The sequence below is a fragment of the Balaenoptera physalus genome (assembly GCF_965194825.1).
Source record: "Balaenoptera physalus genome assembly, chromosome: 11".
NCBI classification, from domain to species: Eukaryota; Metazoa; Chordata; class Mammalia; order Artiodactyla; family Balaenopteridae; genus Balaenoptera; species Balaenoptera physalus.
In genome coordinates, this window is record NC_138896.1 from 98,812,686 (window position 1) to 98,838,857 (window position 26,172).

General features: G+C 39.1%; 1 long non-coding RNA gene across 1 annotated transcript in view; it reads right to left on the bottom strand.

Moving 5' to 3' along the window:
* LOC309637551 overlaps positions 1–26,172 on the bottom strand; it is an 864,945-nt gene that overhangs the window by 754,764 nt on the left and 84,009 nt on the right. Inside the window, exon 4 of the long non-coding RNA XR_014250634.1 lies at positions 22,638–22,780. This is a non-coding gene — a long non-coding RNA (uncharacterized lncRNA). The remainder of the gene's footprint in view (positions 1–22,637; positions 22,781–26,172) is intronic.

Consider the following 26,172-nt stretch of genomic DNA (forward strand, 5'->3'; position numbering starts at 1 on the left):
TGACCCACCTCTTAGAGAAATGGAAATAAAAACAAATATAAACAAATGGGACCTAATGAAACTTAAAAGCTTTTGCACAGCAAAGGAAAACATAAACAAGATGAAAAAACAACACTCAGAATTAGAGAAAATATTTGCAAACAAAGCAACGGACAAAGGATTAATCTCAAAAATTTACAAGCAGCTCATGCACCTCAATATCAAGAAAACAAACAACCCAATCCAAAAATGGGCAGAAGACCTAAATAGACATTTCTCCAAAGACGAAATACCGATTGCCAACAAACACATGAAAGGATGCTCAACATCACTAATCATTAGAGAAATACAAATCAGAACTACAGTGAGGTATCACCTCACACCAGTCAGAATGGCCATCATCAAAAAATCTACAAACAATAAATGCTGGAGAGGGTGTGGAGAAAAGCAAACCCTCCTGAACTCTTGGTGGGAATGTAAATTGATACAGCCACTATGGAGAACAGTATGGAGGTTCCTTAAAAAACTACAAATAGAACTACCATACGACCCAGCAATCCCAATACTGGGCATATACCCTGAGAAAACCATAGGTCAAAAAGAGTCATGTACCAAAATGTTCATTGCAGCTCTATTTACAATAGCCAGGACATGGAAGCAACCTAAATGTCCATCGACAGATGAATGGATAAAGAAGATGTGGCACATATATACAATGGAATATTACTCAGCCATAAAAAGAAATGAAATGGAGGTATTTGTAATGAGGTGGATGGAGTTAGAGTCTGTCATACAGAGTGAAGTAAGTCAGAAAGAGAAAAACAAATACAGTATGCTAACACATATATACGGAATCTAAGGGAAAAAAAAAAAAAGGCCATGAAGAACCTAGTGGCAAGATGGGAATAAAGACACAGACCTACTAGAGAATGGACTTGAGGATATGGGGAGGGGGTGGGGTGAGATGTGACAGGGTAAGAGAGTGTCATGGACATATATACACTACCAAATGTAAAATAGATAACTAGTGGGAAGCAGCCACAAGCACAGGGAGATCAGCTCGGTGCTTTGTGACCACCTAGAGGGGTGCGATGGGGAGGGTGGGAGGGAGGGAGATGCAAGAGGGAAGAGAAATGGGAACATATTGTATATGTATAACTGATTCACTTTGGTATAAAGCAGAAGCTAACACACCAATGTAAGGCAATTATACTTCAATAAATATGTTAAAAAAAAAAATTGATACAGCCACTACAGAAAACAGTATGGAGGTTCCTTAAAAAACTAAAAATGGAACTACCATATGACCCAGCAATCCCACTACTGGGCATATACCCTGAGAAAACCATAATTCAAAAAGAGTCATGTACCACAACGTTCATTGCAGCACTATTTACAATAGCCAGGTCATGGAAGCAACCTAAATGTACATCGACAGATGAATGGATAAAGAAGATGTAGCACATATATACAATGCAATATTACTCAGCCATAAAAAGAAACAAAACTGAGTTATCTGCAGTGAGGTGGATGGACCTAGAGACTGTCATACAGAGTGAAGTAAGTCAGAAAGAGAAAAACAAATACTGTATGCTAACACATATATATGGAATCTGTCCACCTACAGGGGTGGGATAGGTAGGGTGGGAGGGAGACGCAAGAGGGAGGAGAAACAGGAATATATGTATATGTAGAGCTGATTCACTTTGTTATACAGCAGAAACTAACACACCATTGTAAAGCAATTATACTCCAATAAAGATGTTAAAAATAAATAAATAAACAATAGGACACATTTTTAAAAAATATTTCTCTTCATAGTTTTTTTTTTACATTTTTTTTTAAATTTATTTTTATTTATTTATGGCTGTGTTGGGTCTTCGTTTCTGTGCAAGGGCTTTCTCTAGTTGCAGCAAGTGGGGGCCACTCTTCATCGCGGTGCACGGGCCTCTCACTATCGCGGCCTCTCCTGTTGCGGAGCACAGGCTCCAGACGCGCAGGCTCAGTAATTGTGGCTCACGGGCCTAGTTGCTCCACGGCATGTGGGATCCTCCCAGACCAGGGCTTGAACCCGTGTCCCATGCATTGGCAGGCAGATTCTCAACCACTGCGCCACCAGGGAAGCCCCTCTTCATAGTTTTATATCATAATATTTTACTCTCAGGGTCACTTTCTCAGAGTCATTTGCATAACTGGCAAAGTATGAATCGGAGAGCAAGCATTGACTTCTGGAACATCCTGCTGTAATTGGCCCATGTACCTTCTCTTCCCAGTGTTTTACCCACTAATCATCAGGATGATTTATATTGTTTCCCTTATCACTCTGCTTATTTCTATATACTTCTCTATTTATTCCATTTTCCAACATGAGGCAATCAGGATTTTAAGTTCCTGCTACACAAGTGAGACAGAAAGGCATCTCTTAGTAATTGGTTCTATTACAACACACCTAGGCTCTAGAATTTACCACTTCCACCCTGTCACCAAGCTAAAAACTGTTTAGCTTTCTGGGCACTAAGCCCATAACAATGATATATCTATACTTAGGTCATGCATCCAATACTGTATTCCGCACTTACACTTTCTGGGTCTGATAGCCCTGCTCAATACTTGGAGCAGGTAAGTTGAACATATTACAGGAAAGCACTGATTTTATTTAAGCTATTGCCCTAATTGCTAGACAACCCAGGAGAATTCAATCCAATTGAGTTCAAATCAGGGAGCATCTGCTCTGTACCAGGTATTGCACTAAGCATCCTTCACAATTCCCAAGAGGCCCAAAACACAGCCTCTACCTTCAGGGAGCTTATTATGGTCTTAGACGTTTACATAAATAATCTTAAATACACAAGAAAGAATGTGGTAAGTTACAATAAAGATATACATAAAGCTTTTGAACAGTAGTGAAGAAAAACTGAAAAGTGTGTAATGTTTCACAGAGCTGCAAACTCATCACCTTAGGGCCCACTAAAACGTAAGTATTTAGCCCTGGTGGGCGAGCTGAAGGGGAAACAATGCCCAGTATGGGTCAAAAACTTACAAAGGTCTGATGTAAAGTCACTGGGCATTGAACTAAGCAGCAGTCTGGAAAATTCTCTGTGTACTTCTATGCCAAGGAAATGTAGCCACCACCTTCCTTCTAGTAGATTGCCAGGATTTCCAGGTCACTGCACATAGCTCACTGAACAGAAGAGGAAGAAAAACAACCAACCGATTCTCTCTCCTTGTTTTCATCATACCAAAAAGCAATGTCAATCTTCTTCCTGTCATTTTTTTAGAATTCCTTTTCATGGGGATTCTCATTATAAGAAAGAGAAAGGGTGTGGTGGGGGGGGGGGGAGAAGGGAGGGAGAGGAAAGAAAAGAAGTTTGTAAAGACTTAAGAAAATCTATCTAGTGACCTATGTAAATACCTCTTGAAGACCTATTATAGGATCTTCCTTCAATTTCTTTGGTGACATTTTGGTTTTCCTGCATTGGCATCCTGGGATACTGTTCCCGGACTCACTTTCTCAGACATATCTGTACAGACAGTCTTTCAGCTCCTTTGTATGGAAGGAAATTGTACTTTTTAGATATAGGGAAGAGGCAAAGCAGGCATCTGATCATCCCTTGCTTCTCGCATCTGATCATCACTTGCTTCTCTGAAATCCCAGCATGAAGTACAGTATTCCAACAGTGGAGGACCATAGTCTTGCCCAGTTTTGCCCACAGTTTTTCACAGGAGTATTTAATGTGCTCACAGAGGTTTAATACTATCTTGGACACTTAGCAATAACCATTATCTAACACATAGAGCCTCTACTTTAAGAAGTTTACAGTGTAGCAGACTATATGCCTTCAATCAGAACAAGGTAATTCTTAATAAGAACTTTAATTAATTTTGTTTTTATTTGGAAAGGTTTCCATTTCCAAATATGATCACAACCTCCATATGACAGATTTTGGAAGTAGTGGACAAAATCTCTACTTATTACTGTTCCAACCCCGCCCAAAGCACATACCTCAAATTTCAATTTAATCATGTCTCTACTCTACTTAAAAATCAATAATGACACTGATTTGCCTAAGGATGAATATGAACTCTTTAGCCTGCAGTTCAGGGTCTTTTGTGATCTGAAGAGAGATGAGGATATCTGCCCTCCTAAGCTCTCTTCAGCAAAATGGACTTCACACTACTTGTCATTAAACTTATGCAGTAGGTAGTCAATAAAAGCTTTATGCAAATAAATTACAGAAAGGTAAAAATAGCACAGTGGTTAAAACATGGTCTTTCCTTCCACTTAAAATATGTACACTTTTCGGTGTGCATATTGCACTTCAAAAAAAGATTTTTTTAATGAGCTTTCCAATTATTTTGACTGGGTTAAAATCCCTGTTTTGCCACCTTCCAGTCATAATATTGAGCAAGTCACTACATACTTCATCTCTCTAAACTTAATCTGTAAGAAGGGGATGTCACAGTAGCCAGTGTCAGGGTAAAGGTTCAGTGAGGTGCATGTGAAGCATTTAGCATCGTGCCAAACACACGGGAAGAGATTAACACATGGTGACTGTAGTTAATATGGATGAATGAATGTTAATCTCCGTCTCAACTCCAGACATTTCTTCCACTTAAGAGCACATGCTGTGTGTCAGCAACCATGTTAGATACTGTTCAAAGAACTCATTTGTCAAATTCCTCTTGATAACTTGAAGCCTCACTAACATTTGTTATACAGGTAATAATGATTTCTCTCTCAAAAAAAATTTTTTTTTTGATTAGCAAAATGTGACTATTGTCTCTTTTACTGACATAAAGCAAAGAGATATCTCTGCATCTTTCCCAGAGGTAAATATTACATTTTGTAACAGCTGGAACAGATAAGGCTTGCAAATTCATGAGCAAAGATTCTATCTAGAACGGCTGCTATTAAATCTCAGTTCCCACTTTCACCACTGTTAGGGGTTGAATTGTAACCCTACAAAAGATATTGAAGTCCTAAGCCCTGGTACCTGTGAAAGGGACTCTATCTGGAAAAAGTTTGCAGGTGATCAAGTTAAGATGAAGTCATTAGGATGGGTCTTAATCCAATACCACTGGTATCCTTATAAAAAGGGGAAATTTGGACACAGAGACAGAAATGTTCTGAGAAGACAATGTAAAGACACACAGAAAGAAGGGGCCATGTGACTGCAGTGATGCATCTATAAAACAAGGAACACCAAGGATTGCTGACAAACGCTAGAAGCTAGAAGAGGCAAGAAAGATTCTCCTCTAGAGCCGTGAGAGAGAGCATTGCCCTGCGGACATCACGATTTCGGACTTCTAGCCTCTAGACTGTGAGACAAATTTCTGTTATGCAAAGCCATCCAGTTTTTGGTACCTTATTACAGTAGCCCTAACAAACTAATAAAATTACCATTACCCTCTTTGGGGTTGCTGATATGAGGAAAATGAGAAGCTCCTGTATGTGGAGAACATGTAGGGCTCAAGCAACTAGCATGCTCAAGAGTGAGGCTAAATGACAAACTGCCTGCTTTTACAATAAAAAGTAGATATATGGTAGCAGGCCTTAAAGGTTAACTGGAATAGGTGAAATATCTGACCTCAGAACTGAAAAAGCCCTGTTAAAAGAACTATGTATAGGTTCACTGAGAGAGTCTTCCTCGAGGAGCTTTAAAACAAAGAGGGCCCACAATGATGGAGAATATGGATCTGCAAGAGAAATGAGACAAATGCCAAGGTTTTAGATGTGGAATAGGTGGGAATGGAATTCAGCAGGGGTGGGCAAACTGTGGCCTGCAGACCAAATCTGCCCACCACCTGTTTTTGTAAATAAAGTTTTATTGGAAAACAGTTATGCTCACTTATTTACAGACTGTCTATGGCTGCTTTCGTGCTTTAACAGCAGAGTTGAGTCATTGCAACAGAGACCAGATTGTCTGCAAGGCATACAATATTTACTGTCTGGCTCTTTATACAAAAAGTTTGCTGAACTCTGAAGTAGAATGCTCTATATCAGTGGTTCTCAAACATTAGCAGGTATCAGAATCACCTGGAGGCCTTGTTGAAACTCAGATTGCTGAGTCCCCTGGATTTTTTGACTCAAAACATCTGAGGTGGGGCCTAATACTTGCATTTCTAACAAGTTCCAATGACCACATTTTGAGAACCATGCTTTAAGTTTACAATGAGCAGATGCACTCAGTAAGAGTGATTTAAGGGAGAGGGAAGGACAGTTGATTTAAAAATGTGTTTGATTTTGTAAAAGAAGAAGACAGTTGGAGGACTTAAGCTACCTGATTTGAAACTTACTATAACGCAAGTGATCAAGGCAGTGTTGCACTGTCAAAATGATAGACTACAGGTCACTGGACAGAATAGAGAGTCTAGAATTAAGCCATCACACATATAGTCAACTGATTTTTCACAAAGGTGAAAATGTATTTCAATGAAGAAAGGACTGCCTTTTCAACAAATGGTGCTGGAACTGTTGGATATCCATAAGCAAAAAAAATGAACTTTAATCCATTCCTCACACTCATACACCAAAAGAATAGCAGCTTTTTCTTCATGGTTTGTAAAAAGGATAAACCCAGAAGCATATTAGGTCAGACACTGGTGCCTGGTCTATACCTCAATGTTTTTATAAGAGAGAAAATGTAAAAGAAGTTTGAAGAATGTGATAACGTATGTGTTCTATGCCATTCACCCAAACTCTGATTAGCCTCATGAGAATATTTCTGAGCCTCTAATATGAAGATTACTTAGTCCTAAAGGTGAAAAAACAGAATCTCAACCTCAAATTCACACTTTGTAAAAGAATTATTCGAACATCCATCCTTAAGGAGAAAAGATACCCTATTTTCAAGTATTGCTGAAGGAACACCTTGTTCCATGTGACAGTCCTCCATACCACCACACAGAATGTTTCCAACTCCTAATGATTTTGCCACCATCAGCAGCAAGCATTTACAGATGCTCTGTAATCTATTCCAGGATTCTCTAATACACAGGGAAATCCCCTCATCATGCAATTAATGAAATGTTAGTCAGCACACAGGAGTTTATGAGAAGTAGGTCCCCAGAACAGGCGATAAAGCCAAAAGTCAAGGGTAAATTGACTCTGAGGTGTTAGTTAGGTGATAGTTGAATGTGAATTTCATAAATGTATCTAAATGTGCCAAACAAATCCAAGAATTATCTGAATAATTCAGGCTACATGATTTTATCTAAATTAGACCAGATGATTGTATCAAAAAATAAATTAGCAAATTGTTTCCTTGCCAAAGGAGGCTTCACACTTCAGAACCAAGTCTGAAGAATGACCGGTGTTGCAGGTAGATGGGCTTGTAAGATGGGGAGGAGATGGAGCTGTGGGCTGGGGAGTACATGCTAAACACTGGGGACAGCATGTTCGGAGGTGAGAGAAAGCACAAATTAAGTTCAGGAGTAAGCTAGTTCTTCTGTATATCTGAAACATGAGGCGCCAGAGGATGTGGTGAGAAATGCGATTGTGGTCAGACCATGACGTCCTTTTGTGCCAAGCTGACAAAAGCACACTTCACCCTTGTAAGCACCTTCAACTGGAGGAGTGATGTTATTAAATGTGTGTTTTAGAAAGATCCTGTCAAAAGCAAGATGATGTGTTTAATGCAGCAAGAATGGAGGCAGGGAGATCAGTTAGAAAGTTTCCGCAGCACACAGACTTCACAGAGGACAGTGGCAATGCAAGAAGGGGGGAAAGAACAGAATGTACTTAAATCTAAATCTTGATTTGATTTGAAGTGTTTGAAAAACTCAATCCACAATGTTTAATAGTCGATTAGACTTAAGCCAAGGGGGAAAAAAGAGCTAAGATGATTCACAGATTTCTGGCTTGGGGAAACTGAGTGAATGGCAATGTCAGTACCAAGATTAAATACACGTGGGGGAGAAGATACTTTTGAAAGAAAGATGATAGGCTTGATTTTGGACACATGGAGTTTGTAAAGCTATAGTATTTAACATGTGTGTTTTCTAGGTATATGCTCAAAAATAGGGCCTAAAGCCCAGCCAAGAATAATGAAAAGCAAACTTTACTGAATGCAGGCATTCTTCCAAGCACTTTCCTTATACAATTCATTTAATCCTCATAACAACTCTATAAGATAGGTGCTATTATTAGCTGTCGTGCAGATGAGGAAACTGAGGTGCAGAGACGTTAAGTGACTTGCCTAGGAGCAAGTCTAAGAGCGGGTTTAATAGCACACTTTCTTAATCTCTAAGATATCTAGCCAAACCTTCACTCTACAAATGAGAAATTGCTCTTTACCCAAAGTCATATAATTAGCAATTATTAGCCAGGATTAGATTATGGTTACCCAATCTGGAAATTAAACTTGGGTTCCCTATGTGGTTGGTAAGAAGTCTACTACTAAAACATACCTCTCTTTGAATATTCAAGGAAAATAAGCTTACAATTCATTTCCTAACCAAAACAGTAATAATAATAATACATTTTGTTAATTTTGGAGGTTAGAAAATGAAGTAGAAAGAGTGAAAATATATTTTATGTAACTGCTATCTATACCAGAAGGTGTCATAGGAATTTCTACACAGAGAATAAAGGAGGGAAAAACACTGGTGTACAACTAAGAATGTCTCATATTGTGCTCCCATGTGAGGGTGGTCCTCTGACTTACGCTTGGTAAAAGGACCAGTTCTTAAGTCGTGTTTTCCCTAGCTCTATTTTCCATTAGAGCTTTTGTTCAAGGGAACCCCCGTGTCCCCACCTTCACCCCCTTCCTCCTTCCTGGTTAATGAAATGCCACTGCCACCAAGGCTCCCGGCGTAACTCACTACTTACACTGGGGAACATGGTTATTTAAAAGGATGCTTCAACAACATTCTCCGACCGAAGAAGCAATAGAAAATACTTCTACCTGGGGATTTCACCATATATAAAAGGGTTGGACACAGAAAAGAAAGGGAGAAAGAAGATCTGAGCTCTAGTCTTAGTTCTGCCATTAGCTACTGTGTGAGCTTGGGCTAGTCATATCAATTCTCTGCATCCCAGTTGCTTTGTTTGCCAACGAAGGCCTTGGATCAAATGATCTCCAAGTTCCCTTTCAGTTTTATAACTCCAATATTTTGCGAGATTCCCAGAATCTCCCTTATACCTGGGCAAGAAGGACTCCTGTCCTGGGACCCATACTTGAGAGAGTCCCTAGGACCAAAGGGATGAGCCTACCCTTGAACCCAGCTCCAAGCATCCAGGACACTAGAATTCTCTGCTCAAATGGCCTTGAGCCAGCTTCCAGAGAGGCTGCTGTCTGCAGAGGGTATGACATGCATACTGAAGTATCCACACGCATAGATGGGCAGGGGGCTGGTGGGAGGGGGCACAGGCCACTGAGTGGTTGCCTCTACTACCATATACTGGCACCAAACTCTGAGGAGTCCAGAACCTAGCCTTCCAAGTCATTACAATACTAATTTGTTAATGTAGGAGGAAAGAATATATCTGACAGTTTGTTAGTGTGATTTACAACTTTTAAATATTTAGACACATAGTGAGTGAGCTATCATTTGTATTCTTGCCCTGGGCCTTGAAAATATGAAAGGTTGCCCTAGAGATTCACATGCAAGAGTCCAGGTCTTCAGAGTTCTATAAGTTTCAGTTAAAACCAGATTTTTGCCCACCCCTCTACCCCCAGTTTTTTGTTTTGATTTTTCCTGGCCTAGCTCCTATTCCCTGTAAGCTTAAATATTCCAATACATTAATTCATGTTAAAATGTTAATGGCTGGACTTCCCTGGTGGTGCAGTGGTTAAGAGTCCGCCTGCCAATGCAGAGGACACAGGTTCGAGCCCTGGTCCGGGAAGATCCCACATGCCACGGAGTAACTAAGCCCGTGCGCCACAACTACTGAGCCTGCATGCCACAACTATTGAGCCCACATGCCACAACTACTGAAGCCCACACACGTAGAGCCCATGCTCCGCAACAAGAGAAGCCACCGCAATGAGAAGCCCTTGCACCGCAACCAAGAGTAGCCTCCGCTTACCGCAACTAGAGAAAGCCCGCGTGCAGCAATGAAGACCCAACACAGCCAAAAATAAAAAATAATTAATTAATTTTAAAATGTTAATGGCTAATAGTGCTGACCCATATCACCCTTTCAAAGTATTGATTTTTTTTTTAATTCTAACAATGGCTGTTTAACAACCAACTCACACAATTCTCTAACATTTTATTTATTTATTTATTTATTTATTTATGGCTGTGTTGGGTCTTCGTTTCTGTGCGAGGGCTTTCTCTAGTTGCGGCGAGCGGGGGCCACTCTTCATCGCGGTGCGCGGGCCTCTCACTATCGCGGCCTCTCTTGTTGCGGAGCACAGGCTCCAGACGCGCAGGCTCAGTAGTTGTGGCACACGGGCTTAGTTGCTCCGCGGCATGTGGGATCTTCCCAGACCAGGGCTCGAACCCGTGTCCCCTGCATTGGCAGGCAGATTCTCAACCACTGCGCCACCAGGGAAGCCCCCAAAGTATTGATATTTTAACAGAGGTTTCAATGCCTTATTGGGGAGTTCTCAATTTTAGTATGCCTATAAGTCACCAAGAAAGCTTGTTTAAAATTAAGATTACTGAGTCTCAGCCCAGAGATTCTAACTCTGTAGGCCAGGGGTGAGGTCCAAGAGTCTTAATGTTCTAAAAAACACCTGAGGAGGTCTACAGATGGCACACTGAGAAACAGTAACTTATTTCAAAAGAAGTATTTTTGTAGTGCAAATTTCAGGCACAATGGCAGGATATGGGGAAGATTTGGGGGGAAATCTCAGGTATAGTTTCCAAACACTTCAGTTTGTACTAGTAGATAGTAATCATAGTCAAAACCAGTACCATACTTTATAGTTAACAAAACAGACTCAAATCCTTAATCTGAGACACTCCTCACAACAACTCCACAGGTAGATTTTATTATCTCCATTTGACATACGAGGAATCTGAGGCTGAAAGAGGGGGCAACTCAGCAGCTCATACACTCAGCCCTAGTCATGAGTCTCGAAGTATTCCTTCTATTACTCCTGCTCAGTACTCCTTCCATTACTCCTCAGGCAGCCCCAACTCTAGGCTTCTTTTAGACTAAGGACTGCAGAAGACAATGGCATTTGCTTGAGGGTTGAGTCCTGTAACCTGACACCTTTTTACCATTGGTCAGCTGGGAATAAGGGAGTTTACTGGCCTGGAAATTTGCCTAAACTGCCTTGGAGAATTTCTCCATTCCAGGTACTAGAAGGAATTGTGCTTACATTTAAGGAACAGATTAGAAACTGAAAGCTTGATGTCCGAGGCAAGGACAGTTAAATTTACTACGATCCCAATATATGAAACTAAGAATGCTTACTAACATTTAGTGGTGTTTTGAAATAACCACATCCAGATTAAAATAAAACAATAATAAAGCTAAAACAAAAAGCAAGTTCATTGAAATCTAATCATGTCCTTCTTTATGTATTAAAATGGAAGCTGTGTGAGTGATGCCTTTAATTATAGTCCTGATGTTTCAGTTGCTGAGCAGTTTATTTAAAGTGACACTATCATTTTCTTATCACATAATTACTCCTACTGAATTTGTAATGTAAACAAATAAGAGGCTAATAATTCAGAGACAGAAGGAAAATTGATAGCACTCACCAGATAATAATCTTAATGTACTTATTTGCAGATTGCTGATTCAGACTTAATTTAGTTTCAGAGCTAACTAATTAGAGGATAAAGTGTCACATGCTCACTTCTTTGGCAGGATCTGCACCTAAAGAATCTATGGTGCTAAAGGCAAAAAAGATTCAAGGAAAAAATCAGTGTTCACAGTGAAAATCAGCATATGATTTTCCTGTTCTTCTGAAACCTGCATATATGATTCAGGATATCCAAGACCAATGGGAGGAAGTTAAAAGGAAATAGAATTCTCATTAATTAAAGCAAATAATTGGGAGTTGGTCCACAATGTAATGGGCTACCTTATAAGAAGTATACACCCCATCAAAAAAGGCATTAAAGAAAAATGGTAAAAAGACTTGGTCTCAAGATTGTTTTGAAGGTCACTTCAACTTTAATGTTCTGTGATCTCATAATGAGATAATTAATAAATCCAATTTCACCTCTTTAGGTATTTACAGAAAAATAATTTTCCCTGGTTTAAAATATGCTAGACACTTTCCCATATGCTTTTTAAAACACATTTTAAAAGTTCTGTAAACTTCTCTGTGACTTAAAGTAAGGTATGATCATCTTATGTCATATACAAGGAGATTTGGTTGGTAAAATCTGATTATGAGACAGTCAGACCTATGAAGCAGTCTTATAAAGCAAGAAGTTAGGAGTTTCACATATCATGCTCCTTTTATGTCTACATATTTCCCTAGAGAAGTCATGTTGTACGCAGACTTCAGAAGGTATGGTCCTTGCTTACTGAACAATCCATAGCTGAAGCTCCAAAGAGATCATGTGAACATCACATGTACCCCGTCTTACTATAAAGACAGAATTTTATATGTTCAAAATGTTCACATGTACACTCAATAACCAATAATGGGTGAATAATGATTTTCAGCTGCAGAAGATGATGATGGGCTTATTTTATTTTTCATTGTTTCTTTGAATCTAATGACAACTAAAGATGCTTGTGAATTACTTAATGCAAGATACATTATCCTACTCCAGTCCAATAACCAACATGAAAGCTCCCGTGTCTTCTGTGCTCAACAGAAAATCCACTGAGAGTCTCCGATGTTCTAAGCCTCAGGCCTAGCAGACAGAAATGCTTCCTTTCTCTAAACTGGGACAGCACACACTGAAGGTAACGACAAAGTCAGTAATAACAAGAACTGTGCAACTGAAATTTAATATTTGGAACCAAAAACAACAATAATTACAAGGGATGCCACAATTAATAATAGCAATAATGATTACAGTAATTATAAATTAATAGATCTATTGTAATAAATGTTGTAGTAGTAAGTTAGAGCATAACTTTATGATAAAATATTAATAAGGAAAGAGAAGAAAAAGTGTTTGTACATATATAGATAACCACAAACATGTGCTAATCGCCAGGATTGTGAATTATGCTGGCTTAAATAGGATCTCCTTGTTCTTATTTATTTAGGAATGTTATTCCCATGGAGAAAGTTGTTTATGGTAGGTGGGACTAAAATAAGGAATTCTGAAATTCAGCTAGGATGGAGCCACACTGGACATACCAGAAGCAAATGGATATCTCAAACCCATCTTTATTCCTTCTCTGTCCGTATGGATAGTACCTTTAAGATGACCAATTGTGTCATCATTTGTGATGGGGTAAATTTAAATATACTCAAGATGTTGCCAGTTCTACGTTTAACAAACACTGAGGGAGTTTATATCCTTGGCACCAAGACATTAGGACAGTATGGATCAACTTGGAAGCTCATGTTTATGGGCAGATACTGTATGCCACAAAATACCAAGAACCTACAAGACAATAATCAAAACCTGAAGACCAACACCTCCAACTTGGGGTCAAGTTTGTGTTTGGAGGTTCAATCTTTCCATTTTTTTCCAGTAAGACTCTACTCATGTGGGTTGTTACAGTAATAGGGGATAGTTGAACTGGAAGAGAATTATATTATATGGAGCAAGGACATAGCCAATACAGTGGATTATCATCATATGCTCTTCAAACCTAGACAAATTCAAATATATGTTGCTCAGTTAAAAAAATTAATTTAAATAATGTAGGCAAGTCTGTCCACCATTTCATTCAGTAAGTATATGGCCAAGAGTGAGTGGGAAGTGAAATGCATTGATCTACCATTTCTTAACCAATCTCAGTTACTTTGTGCTGAAAAATAAGAATGTCCCTATGATTAAGACCAATTTCACTGAGTAGTCAGAAGTAATATTTATTACACCCAAATTCTGTCTTACACACAGACTGCAGAAGGTAACTTCTCTATAAAGATGCAAATTAACTATTTAAACTTAAATAAAATTTTCTCCTTGGAGAAAATGAGAAGTTAAGTTGTCTGTTCCCATCATGCCAGGAATTCATGAGGTTAGCAAAGTTTCTGAAAATGTACTGAGTCAAACTCTTCTCTTTCTTCTCTATACTACATTGGTGTAATTTTCCCCGATTCCAGTAAAAGTTTAGATCTACTCCAAAATCAGACATTGATTGAAAATCACTCTGAAGGTAACAGATACAAACCAATATGTTACTAGTACCTTTCCAGCAGGACCTGAACTGTCGTGACTATACAGTGGGATAGTAGACCATGGATCTTCTGAACTGATAAAAGAATTAAGTTATGAAGCAACACAGACAATATACCTTTATGTCAGGAAGCAGCTGAGTAAACCTTTGTTAATTCTAAGACTTGTGCTGCACTGAAACATTGATTCTCTTCTTCAGACATTTGAGTTCTTGTTCAAACGTGACTTTTTTTTCATTCAGAAGACTGTGAGCTTCTTAGGCCCTGGGACTATGTCTTGTTTACTGGTATATAATTTCCAGTGCCTGGTACATTATAGATGCTCCATAAGTTTTTAAAGAGTGAATGAATAGAATTGTGGATTTTAACTTGAAGAGGACATAATTTGAAGGAGGTTCTGAATAAATGAAAACCAAAGTTGCCTTCAATGCAGCAACTGTAAGTAATCTCACAGCTATACTCACCAACCACTGGTAATATAGCATATGTATATGGAGGTGACAGTATTTAAGTATGTGTGTCAACAATAATTGAAACTTACTGATTTATTAATAACATAGAAGAATCGAAATCAATAATTTTTTCTAGTTTTGAATTTAATGTCTACTGGTAGTTTATCTTAAACTTCCTCTGGACCTCACATTGCCAAATAATGCTTTAACTTAATAGTATTTTCTGGCCATGCACCTGGACCCTAAAATGCACTTCCAATGTTGCTATCTTGTACTGACATTGGTCTTGACCCTTGATAGTAAAACTTTTTTATGCACATGTGTTATCTCTCCAGAAAACCTCATCCAGGGCAGAATTCTAGGCAGTAGGTTTTCAACAAAACATTTGTTTAATGAGAGTACAATAGGCATACAGTAGGCATCTGAGATTATGTGTGTAGAGGTTAAGAGAGCAGGCTGGGAGACACACTGCTGGACCATCTCTTAGTGCACTTTCAAAGAGGTTACTCTTTGAGCCTCATTTTCTTCGTGTATAAAACAGGGTTAATAAAAACCATTTCCTCAGGCAGTGTTTGTGAGGATTAAGTGGGGTCATCCATGTAAAGTACTTAGAATAAAGCACATGGTGTCACCCTCTTCTGCCAGGAGCTCTCAGAAGTGCTTATTTGTATTAATTTGAATAAACACCACAATGTCACATGTAATTAATGTTAGCTATTCTTAGTGATTACTATTAGGTTTGACTGTATAAAATTACCAATATTTCACCATTTTGACCTACAAAAACAACAATTTCAATGGATTTGATATGACATTCTATGAGCTTAAAACACATAGGTGATTTGGTCAGGTTTGACAGTTCTGTTAAATCAGAAAATGTGAGAATGAGGTAAACCGGTTGTCTGTACAAACAAATCCAAAATATTAATCCATTAGTAATAGTCTCTGAATGTAACAAGCTGGGGTTATATTGTATTTGTATCCCTGGTCTGGTCTCAGGACAGAGAAAGTTAATTTAGGAGGACTAAAATTGGGGGAGGGAGGAACCTGAATACTCCACACCAGTACATTTCTACACTTCTCTGATTATCACCCACAACTGACTTCCCACTGGTCCAGCTCAAGGCCAATTTTGTCCAGGGAAATTTTGAAAAGATAGGTATCTTAAAATGAAATGCGTAAATTTCCAAGCTAGCAGTCATCGTCATCTTGGGGTCAGGAATGATATTCCTGGGGGATTCCCGACAAATGTGCAGACATGTTACCTGAACAATCTCATGCTATGCTCATTTAGTACCCACTAAATAGGTTCCGAGCTTAGCTAACAGATGGCTGATGGGATAGGTGAGAGGATGCATACACTGTGATGAGGCGACTGATGAAAAAGGTTAAATTATACAAGGTAGGGAAACAGAACGGAAGGCCTGGATTAAAGACTCAGGGTGTCTAAGAACTAAAGTCAGGAGAAAACTAAAAATACATTATCCACCCTTACCTAGGCTGACACTATCTTCCCACCCTCTCCCTAATCCTCTATACCCTTTGGATCAGTGAATACACCCTTCCACACTTCCAGCCTTCCAAGTATGCTCCTATTCTTTGGCTGGTCTAAAAATCACACTTCCCTCATACTGAGATTATCTATCTCAAACTGCCTGTTTCTGCCTAATATGAAGTGACTGTTTTCATCTGAGCATCTGCAAAATCAATTTTCTTCACCCTTCACTTTGGAACACATTTTTAAATATAGCTCCAGTAGCTGTTGTGCTTAACAACATCAGTGAACTGCACTCTAATTTGACTTTTCCAAATAATCATTGATATCTGTAAAGATTCTTAGTCCCACCCTAAAAAACAGAAGTCCCTGAACTAAATGATTACTTTTTTAAAAATAAGAAACAAATATTCTCTGAGTTTTAAACAGTTTTTAAATGAACTAACAACCCTTATTGGGAGTTTTTTTTAACGAACTGAACACAAGCATTAACACAGGAACAGTTGGACGCTAATCATTTAGCTGGAAAAACTATATTACATGGCTAATGGAAACACTAGGGAAGCACGGAATAAATAAGAACTACATGTTGGCAACAGCAGTGTGTCTATAGGCAACTCCAAGTTACCAAGTAGGCTTGCATTACTACAAACAGAACAGAAGCAAAAGAGTTTATTAGAACATCCTTCCAGCCTCTCTAGAATTTACCATATGAGGCATCTCAGGCCTATGAAGGCCAGTAAGGAGTAGCTTTGGCATTACTGAGGCATGCACTGTTAATATAAGCCCCAATGGCATGTTTAGCAGAAAAGTGACCAATGATAGCAATAACAATCCCTTACGTTTGTAGAATACCGTATCCATTGACCTCCTTTAATCTTGACAACCCTAAGAAATGGGCATTATAAATGAAGTTAGAAGAGGTTAAGGGACTTGCCAAGGTGACATAAGTAATAAATGGTAGAAGACAAATTTTAGTCAGTATTACTCAGTGAACTTTTATTGATTTCGCACCCTGCGCGACTCTCTGTGCTGAGCACCGCGGATACCAGAAAATGTCACAAAGCCTGCCTTCAGGGGGTGCACAGCCTGCTGCAGACAAGAGGGAGTGTTCATCCACTCAGCAGCTTTTCACTGTTGAGCGTCTTTTATGTGCCCACTGTGACGGGGAAATAAGCAATGTACAAAACAGACATGGTTCCTGCCACCTTGAAACATGCATTCTAGTGAGGCCAGACAACACGCAATTTAAAATAAACAAGACAATTTATTGAGTGCTGTCAAACTCAGTAAAACAAGGTAATATCATAGAGTTTGGAGGATCTAGGAAGCTATAATGGATCGAAGAAAGTCCCTCTGAAGAGATGACATTTTAACCAAAGCTTGAAAAGAAACAAACCTAAAGATCCTGGCAGCAATATGGTTGGAAGGGAGAGACCAGGGAATTAGTTTCTTGTCTTGAGGCTGCATTTCTACAGCAAGCCAACTCTTGTTGGAGTGGCTTTCGGGGAAGCTAATGGAGAACATGGGGGAGGAAAAGCTGCCAAATCTCCCTCCCTCCCGTCACGTACACACAACAAGCCATACCTTGTTGCAGCCTTGAGAAAAACAAACCTGGTGTGTTTGAGAAACAGAAAGAAATCTAGAGAAGCCAGCACCTAGCCAGTGAGAGGGCCTGGTAAAAATGCAGAAGGAATGGGCTCCATCACGTAGGTCCCTTCCAGGCACAATAAGAAGTTTGGATTTTATTTTACTGAAAGTATAAACCAATGGAGGAGTTTAAGCTAGAAGTGACATGAAGTGTTTTACATTTTGAAAGAACTCTGGCCCCAGTTTGGAGAATGTATTGAAAGAAAGCAAGAGTGGAAATAGACCAGTTTAAAGGTGAGAGGTGAAAGCTCTGGGATATATTTAGGCTGTAGCACCAAAGGACTTGCTGTTAATTAGATGTGCAAGATGATGACAAGAGGGAAATCAAGGTGACTTCCAGATTTTTGGATGGAGCAGCTGAGTCACTGATGATGCTATATCGGGATTGGGAAGACAAAGAGAGTAATAGGTTTAGTGGCAACAAGGGTGAAATCAATAATTCTGTTAAGGTTTGAGATGTGGAAAAAGAATTAAAAATACAGTGTGATAAGTGCCACTGAGATAAAGGCATATGCTAAGTAATGTGAAAAGGAAGAGAAAGATTAACTCTGTGAGAGGAGAGAAGGTCAGGGAAGCCTTCACAGGGAAGTGAGGTTTAGCTTGTACATTTAAAAACAATTAAGAAATGACCAGTGAGTGAGAATGGCACTTGAGGCAGAAGGAATAGCACATGTGTAAAGGCAGAAAGTACAAAAATGGAGTCTGTGCAGAGCTTCACCCATTGCGCCAAAGCTGTATCCTGAGGGCAGCCTGAGGTTTCTGGGCATAGCAAAATGGTGAGAAAAGTATGAGGTGATAATTATATGACTAATGTAAAGGAGAAGCTTGACGTTATGAAGACAAGAAGAGTATTAAATTTAAGATTAAAAACCCTGAATTCCAGTCCCAACTCTGCCACTAACCAGCAAGCCACTTCACTTCTCTGGGCTTACTTCTTCATCAGAAAAATAAGAGTGTAAAATGAAGCTATTTCTAAGGCAATCTATAGATCTGGAAATTAATAAAACTATGGTTAGTCCTTTTGCACCTAAATTAAAAACTGTTTATTTATACATGTCTACATAAAATGTTTATGTTTTTATTTATATTCAAACACACATAAATCTTCCACCTCATTTCAAAATGGATTTCAGTCAGCCTAAATAAATACATGACTGTCTCAAATATTTTTTGAAATGAAGTATTTATGTATGTGTGAGTGTAAGTGAAAACATAAACATATATGTAGACAAGTATAAATATATATTTTTATATAGGTGCAAAAGGACTACTAATCATAGTTTTATAGATTTCTAGAACAAATGAACAAACATAACAAAACAGAAATAGATTCATAGATATAGAGAACAAACTAGTTTCCTCCTGGTTTCCAGACAGGAGGAGTGCAGGGGGATAGGTGAAATAGGTGAAGGGGATTAAGAGGTACAAACTTCCAGTTATAAAAGAGATAAGTCGCAGGGATGTAATACACAGCATAGGGAATATAGTCGATAACACTGTAATACGGTGTATGTATGGTGACAGATGGTAACTAGACTCACAGTGGTGATCATTTCATAATGTATAAAAATACTGAATCACTATGTTGTACACCTGAAAGTAATATAATATTGTAAGTCAACTATACTTCAAGAAAAAGGGAAAAATACATACCGTTGTATAATAAAGAATTTATCTGGTCTTGGTCCCTGGCTCCTGGGAGATAACCTCTAAATCCTTAGAATTTCCTGAGCGATAGGAGTGACTTTGTTATTCATGAGTCCCTTGCATCATACCTGATTTATACCAGTGAGATAAATCAGGATGGGGGTTAGTCATCGGAAAGACCAACCATGGGATTAGAGGGCTGAGGCTTGAGCCAGCCCAACCTCCAGGGAGGAGAGGGGGTGCTAAAGATTGAGTTCAATCACCTGGTCAATGATTCAATTAATCATGCCTCTGTAATAAAACCCCAATAAAAACTCTGGACACCAACTCTCAGATATGCTTCCTGGTTGCTGAACACACTGATAAATGGGAAGGGTGATGCATTCTTCTTCCCTTCCAGGTCTCATCCTAATTGTCTATTTGGCCGGTTCTGATTGACAGCCTTTCTAATAAAACTGTAATCATAAGTATAGTGCTTTCCAGAATTTTTTGAGTCATTCTAGCAAATTATCAGACCTAAGAGAGTTAGAGTAACCCCCAAATTTATAGCCAGTTGGTCAGAAGTGCAAGTGGTCTGGGGACTCCTGGAATTGTGACTGGTACTAGAAGTGAGGGTAATCTTTTAGGGAATTGTGCCCTTAACTTAAGGAGCCTGTGCTAACTCCAGGTGGCTGGCATCAGAATTTCATTGCAACATTATACTAACAGAAATTAAATAAATGAAGAGCTACAGCCAGGAGGAATAGGAATACAAAAATAATGTGATAAAAGTAATGAGGTTACTACTCGTATCCTGAGAATGAAATCCAAGACAGCGTTATAGGGGTTTCAGAGGCAGCATGGTGTGGTGGTGAAGAACAAAGGTTTGAGCCAGACTTACAGGATGCAAATTCCATTGCCACTCTTTACCATCTGGGTGACTCTAGGCAAGTCACTTAACACTCTGAGCTCTGTAAAATGGAGATGATGATAATGCCTACTTCACAAAATGGTTATAAGAATTGAGTTAATTCGTAAAACGTGTTTAAAACCATTTCTGATACATAAGAACACTCAATACTTATTATTAGAATGGGCCACAGTGCAGGCCACTGTCAACACATCAAAGCACAATTCAATGAAAATAATAATTTTTTTAAAGAAAATGCAGTCCAGATGTGAAACTCTAACAGTTTATCACAGCACTACCCAATAAAACTTTCTGCAATGACCATAATGTTCTATATCTGTGCTGTCCAGTATGAAAACCTCTAGCCACATGTGGCTACTGAGCACTTGAAATATGGGTGTTTTGACTGAGGAACTGAATTTTTATTTTATTTCATTTTTAATTTATTTAAATTTAAATAGCTACATGAGACTAGTGGCTACCATATATTGGACAGTGAAGATGACCAGGGTGTATTAGACAGCCCACATGCCCTTCGGGTGCTCTTTCGTGAACAATATTCCTCACAGCCAAGCTTCCAGCAAGGACTGCAAATGAGAACTCAAGTCCACTTAACTCTACATTACTGGTTAAAGGCGGTATCGTGTGTTCAGTGTGCATCCAAGAAAAAACAGGTTTAAGATTTTGTTATATAGTCAAGAAGCCTACCAATCAGGCATGAGCCTAGAGAAAAGCCCACTGACTGTGACATGGAGTTGGGCCAAGGTAATATTTTCAGATAAAGGAAGGTTCTCCTCAGAAAACAGTCCAGAGTTGACTACAGTTTATGAGAACAGGCCCCAAAGTTCTACCTACTTTAACAGGCCGTGGCAAGAATTAGAAGAGAAAATGCGTATAACTGCTTGGCACAATGCCTTGCACAGCAAACACTCAATCAGCTTAACCTCTTTTATCATCATTATCAGAATTATTCTGTGCTATAAAATATGCCTCTAATAACTGCAACTGGAGACATTAATAATCTCAATACAGTGCCCATGTAATATTGAATTGCAAACAGTATTATTTACTGAGTAACTCTTTAAGACAAGCTAGTGGTAAATGAACAAGCTGACCTTCTATATAGGGTTCTTAGATTTTGACTAATTAAATGTTTGAAGACCTCTGCCAAAACTGATGACTTGGGTTTTGAAGTAACTGATTTAAAGTAATGAGATCGAAGGGCCATTGTTTGTGGAGGCTACTCTAAATTTGAGAAAATAAACTATATCATTAGCATATAGGCAAATGCTTATCTATCTATTCCTTATAGCAGGGAAGCATGAATTTGGCTCATCCAGGAATAATATCAAGTCATTAAGAAACACATGAAGGAGGAGAATTTGAAACATATTGTATTTTGTCTCCCTTAAAATTATCTAATCTACCAAGAAACTTACTCTAATGACCTGGAATATGGGCAGTGGTTTTACAAGTCTCACATAAGTATCAATAGCTAGGATTGTGTATCTAGAGCGTAACCCATTCCTGTACATAAGCCAAGGGCTGATAGAAGGTCAATAAAATCAAAGTTTATTCAAGGTTCCTAAGAAATGTATTCACAAACTGATGAAGCTTATGTAATGTTGGTCAGTAAGACAAGAGCTGTGCCTAAGACCCAGATACTCCTGAAAATTACTGTCCTGAGAAACCTAGAGGAGCAACTTATCAAAAAGGAAATTGGCCTACATCTATATGGAATCATTTAGAGAGATCATAAAGCATTTTTTACTAGAATCATCCTATACATGATCCCAGGCATTTGTTTACTTCTAGGCAATAGGATTAACAAGTAGACAAGGACCTAAGCCCATCATGGCAAGCAATACTGAATATTCCAAAGGCAAATGACCTTTACCTGGGGCTTTATTTAATCAGAAACTATTACCGGGACCCAGACTCAGGTCTTCAGTTTCCAGGTAATTGATGCTAGGAGTTTTGTCAGCATCACTCTTCTATGAGCACTAACAAATAAACTAAGAATCCTATGGTTTTTCATCTACAAAAAAGAAACAATGACAGCTTCAAAGTATACTTACCACCAATTCTGAATTGCAATAAGATTAAAAGGAAATAGGACTATGGTAGCAGAGGATGGCTGAGATTGTTCCTTTTGGGTACCTCAAACAATATGTAATAAGTTAGATCAATATCAGTTATATAACATTTAAAAACACTGCATGATTAAATGATGTATCAATTAGGAATATTTTAGGCTACAAGGAGCAGAACACATTACTTTGGTGGCTTAAATATTAGAAACTTACTTTTCCCCCACATAATGGGAAGTCCAGATGCATGCAGTTGTTGTTTCTGGTTTAGTTAACTCCAGAGCCTTTGAATTCCCTTGATATTTCTCTCAGGGACACAGGTTGGCTGCTACAGTTTCAACCATAAGGTCACATTCCAGCTTCAAGAAAATAAAAAGGGAAAGAGGTGGAACCTATTGAAGAGTCCATCTCTAGACTAAAAGCCTGCGTGTGATCGTTCAGACCCAACCGTAGGCAATTGCAAGGCTTTGCCGGACAGACGTCACAGTGAAAAGCTGCCGTCCCCACACCAGACTTGGTTACAGCCACTGCACTGCAATTTTCTGGAGAGTTGCATTCAAGGAACCCCACCTCCACTCCACCCATCTGAGCCAGCCATGCTCATACACATATCAGCATATACACATCTAGCCCAAGCATTTCTCTTCAGACGCCCCTTTATCAGAGGCCTTCGCTGAGGCACTTCGGACACCTCCACCAAGACCTCATTACCAGGGAGCTTGACTAACGCATTTTGTTCATGCTCAATCAGTATTTTTCTACTCCTTAGCCTTCCTCCTCCCCCTCTACCGGACCACGAAAAGGCACGAGCCCTCTGTTCCAGGCTCCTCAGCAATAAAACATTTCCCCTCATTTGCACTGCATGCATCTCACCCTTGCCAGGTGTGGCTCTATAGGAAAAAAAATGGAGCACTAGGGAGCCAGTGCCACTTTTTGCCTCTTGCTTGCACTGTCACAATAAATAAATAAAGACTTGACTGATACTTTCAGTTTGGCTCATTGTCTTAATTGACCACCTCAACACCTGGTAGCCCGTCACCTACATCAGAAAAATACATCTTCCCAGAGACCCTACAGCAGACTGCTACCATCTTATTAGCCTGAACTGAGATACACATGGGCATTCTAAGTGAGTAGTGTCTACAAAGAGAAAACAGTTGGTGAACCAACCATCAGTGCTTGTCATAATTTGGAAATGAGTTCTATGGGGAAAATATAAGCTCAGGAGTTCAGAAAAGAGAGAAGTTTGCTCTGAGCTACAAGGAAATGATTTCATAAAGGAGATTAAACTTTAAACTGTGCTCTAAAAGATAGATAAGGTTTGGAGATGAGAGGTTATGACAGATGGGCTAAACAGACTAAGGAAAGGTTGTGCGGAAGAAATGAGCTCCTAGGACAGAGAAAGGAACATCCCGCTCTTCTGAAATAGGAGAAAGAGTGTTTTAATTCAGGAAATAGAACACAGTTGCCCATCAGGGGGATGGGGAAGCCACTCTTAGGGGAGAATCTTTAGCACATCTAGCGCTGGCAAGTAAACTAAGAAACGTCTATTAAACAATTGCTATTGTCTAGCCAAACATGTCAGTAAACATTTATGCCAAACAAGTGGCCTTAATACATGCCGATTACACTCTGGAAAAATCAAGTGAAAAATTCCTTGTGCAAAAAAGGAAGAAAGCACCATCCTGCAACTAGCTCTGCTTTAACTCCCACTGAGATCCACAGGGTATCCGTTCATGGAACCAAAGCAGCATATGGCCCTGAAAATATAAGCCTCTGATCTTACAATTAACAGAGTAATCTTAAAATTAAAGCATCAAATCAAAAACACTTCTGAATAACAACCAGTTTAAGTTAATGGTTTCTTTCTGTTTGTTTTAGGCTTTTTTGTGTGGGAAGGGAGAGAGGGGCACTGGTCAAAGGGAAAATGTATTCAATAATTGCAGCAGATAAGATCAAAGCAAAATTTTCTCTATATTCCCTAAAAGGCATGTTTCTCCTGTTCTTTATTAATTGGAAGCAAAGGTCTAAACAAGCAGTGGAAATAAAACCAGTGAGAGGGGCTCTTTCACATCTCTTATTATACCTCCTATGGAGTAACAGGCAATTGGACACCAAAAGCTCAGGGACCAAGACCCTTCCTGCTATGTCCAAGTAAGCTACACCAGAAGGAAATCTATAGTCAAAGTCCCCCTTCAAGATAGTTCCCAAGGGCTTCCCTGGTGGCGCACTGGTTGAGAATCTGCCTGCCAATGCAGGGAACACGGGTTCGAGCCCTGGTCTGGGAAGATCCCACATGCCGCGGAGCAACTGGGCCCGTGAGCCACAACTACTGAGCCTGCGCGTCTGGAGCCTGTGCTCTGCAACAAGAGAGGCCGCGATAGTGAGAGGCCCGCGCACCGTGATGAAGAGTGGCCCCCGATTGCCGCAACTAGACGAAGCCCTCGCACAGAAACGAAGACCCAACACAGCCAAAATAAATAAATAAATAAATAAATAATTTAAAAAAAAAAAAAAAGATAGTTCCCTATAGTCTCATTTTAAAAGTAGATCCTTTTTCTTATCTGACCCTAATTGGTAATTAGCTATTCCTGCTTATTAATCTACCCAAGCGACTGTTTCTGAATATTAAAATGTGGTATTCTTTCATCATGCAATTATGCTGGACAGGGAAGGAAATAACAAACTGTAAACCTACAACTGTAACCTCCTAAAAGTTAAGAGAATCACAATGGCCCACTGAAATAGGAGACATTTTAATTAATATGCCTCCCTGTGGCTTTGCCTTTCTTCTTGTATGCTCAGCTGGAGTAATTAGAGGAAAACCTGAGGAGCGCCTACCCGAGAAGCCTCACTCAGCCCTCTCCAGCTGAGTCTCGCTCTTTGTTGGCAACTGTCTCCATTGAGGAAGAGACTCAGCCTGAGCTGTAATGTACATCTGCTCTAGGGAATAATCCCTCCCGAGAGCCACCAGGAAGTAGCCTGTTCAAAAAGCAAAAAATTAAAAAATTTAAACCCTATTCACTTGAAAGGAAAAAACAAGAAACAATCATTTAAGAAAGATACCTTCCAAGCTATTAACATCTGATACAACTTCCTCTTTAGAGATTTCTCCTTCTTTAACCCTTTCTAAAGTATAGTTTACAATAGCATAAAATTTACCCATTTGGAGTATACAGATCAAGTCAGTTTTAGTAAATTTACACAGTTGTGTAACCATCATCACACTCAAGCTTTAGAACACTTTCATCACCCCCAAAATTCCCTTGTGTCCATGTGCTGTCAATCCCTGCTCCCAATCCCAGCCCCAGGAAACCTGCTGTCTCTATAGTTTTGCCTTTTCTAGCAATTTCATACAAATGCAATCACACAGTATATATTCTTTTGTTTGTGTGGCTTCTTCCACTTAGCGTATTTTTGACATTTATCCATGCTGTTACATGTATAAGTAGTTCACTCCTTTTTATTGCTGAATGGCACTCCATTGTATAGATATACCACATTTTGTTCATCTATTCCCCAGTTGATGGACATTTGGATTGCTTCCAAGTATTTGGAGATATTGAGCCTAACAAACATTTGGATACAAGTCTTTTCATTTCTCTTGGGCAGATACCTGGAAAATAAATTTCTTGGTCATTTGGTAAATATAAGTTCAACTTTTTAGAAAAGTGCCAGGCAATTTTTCAAAGGGGACTGTATCATTTTCCACTTCCATCAGCAACATATGAGAGTTCTGGTTTCTATGCAA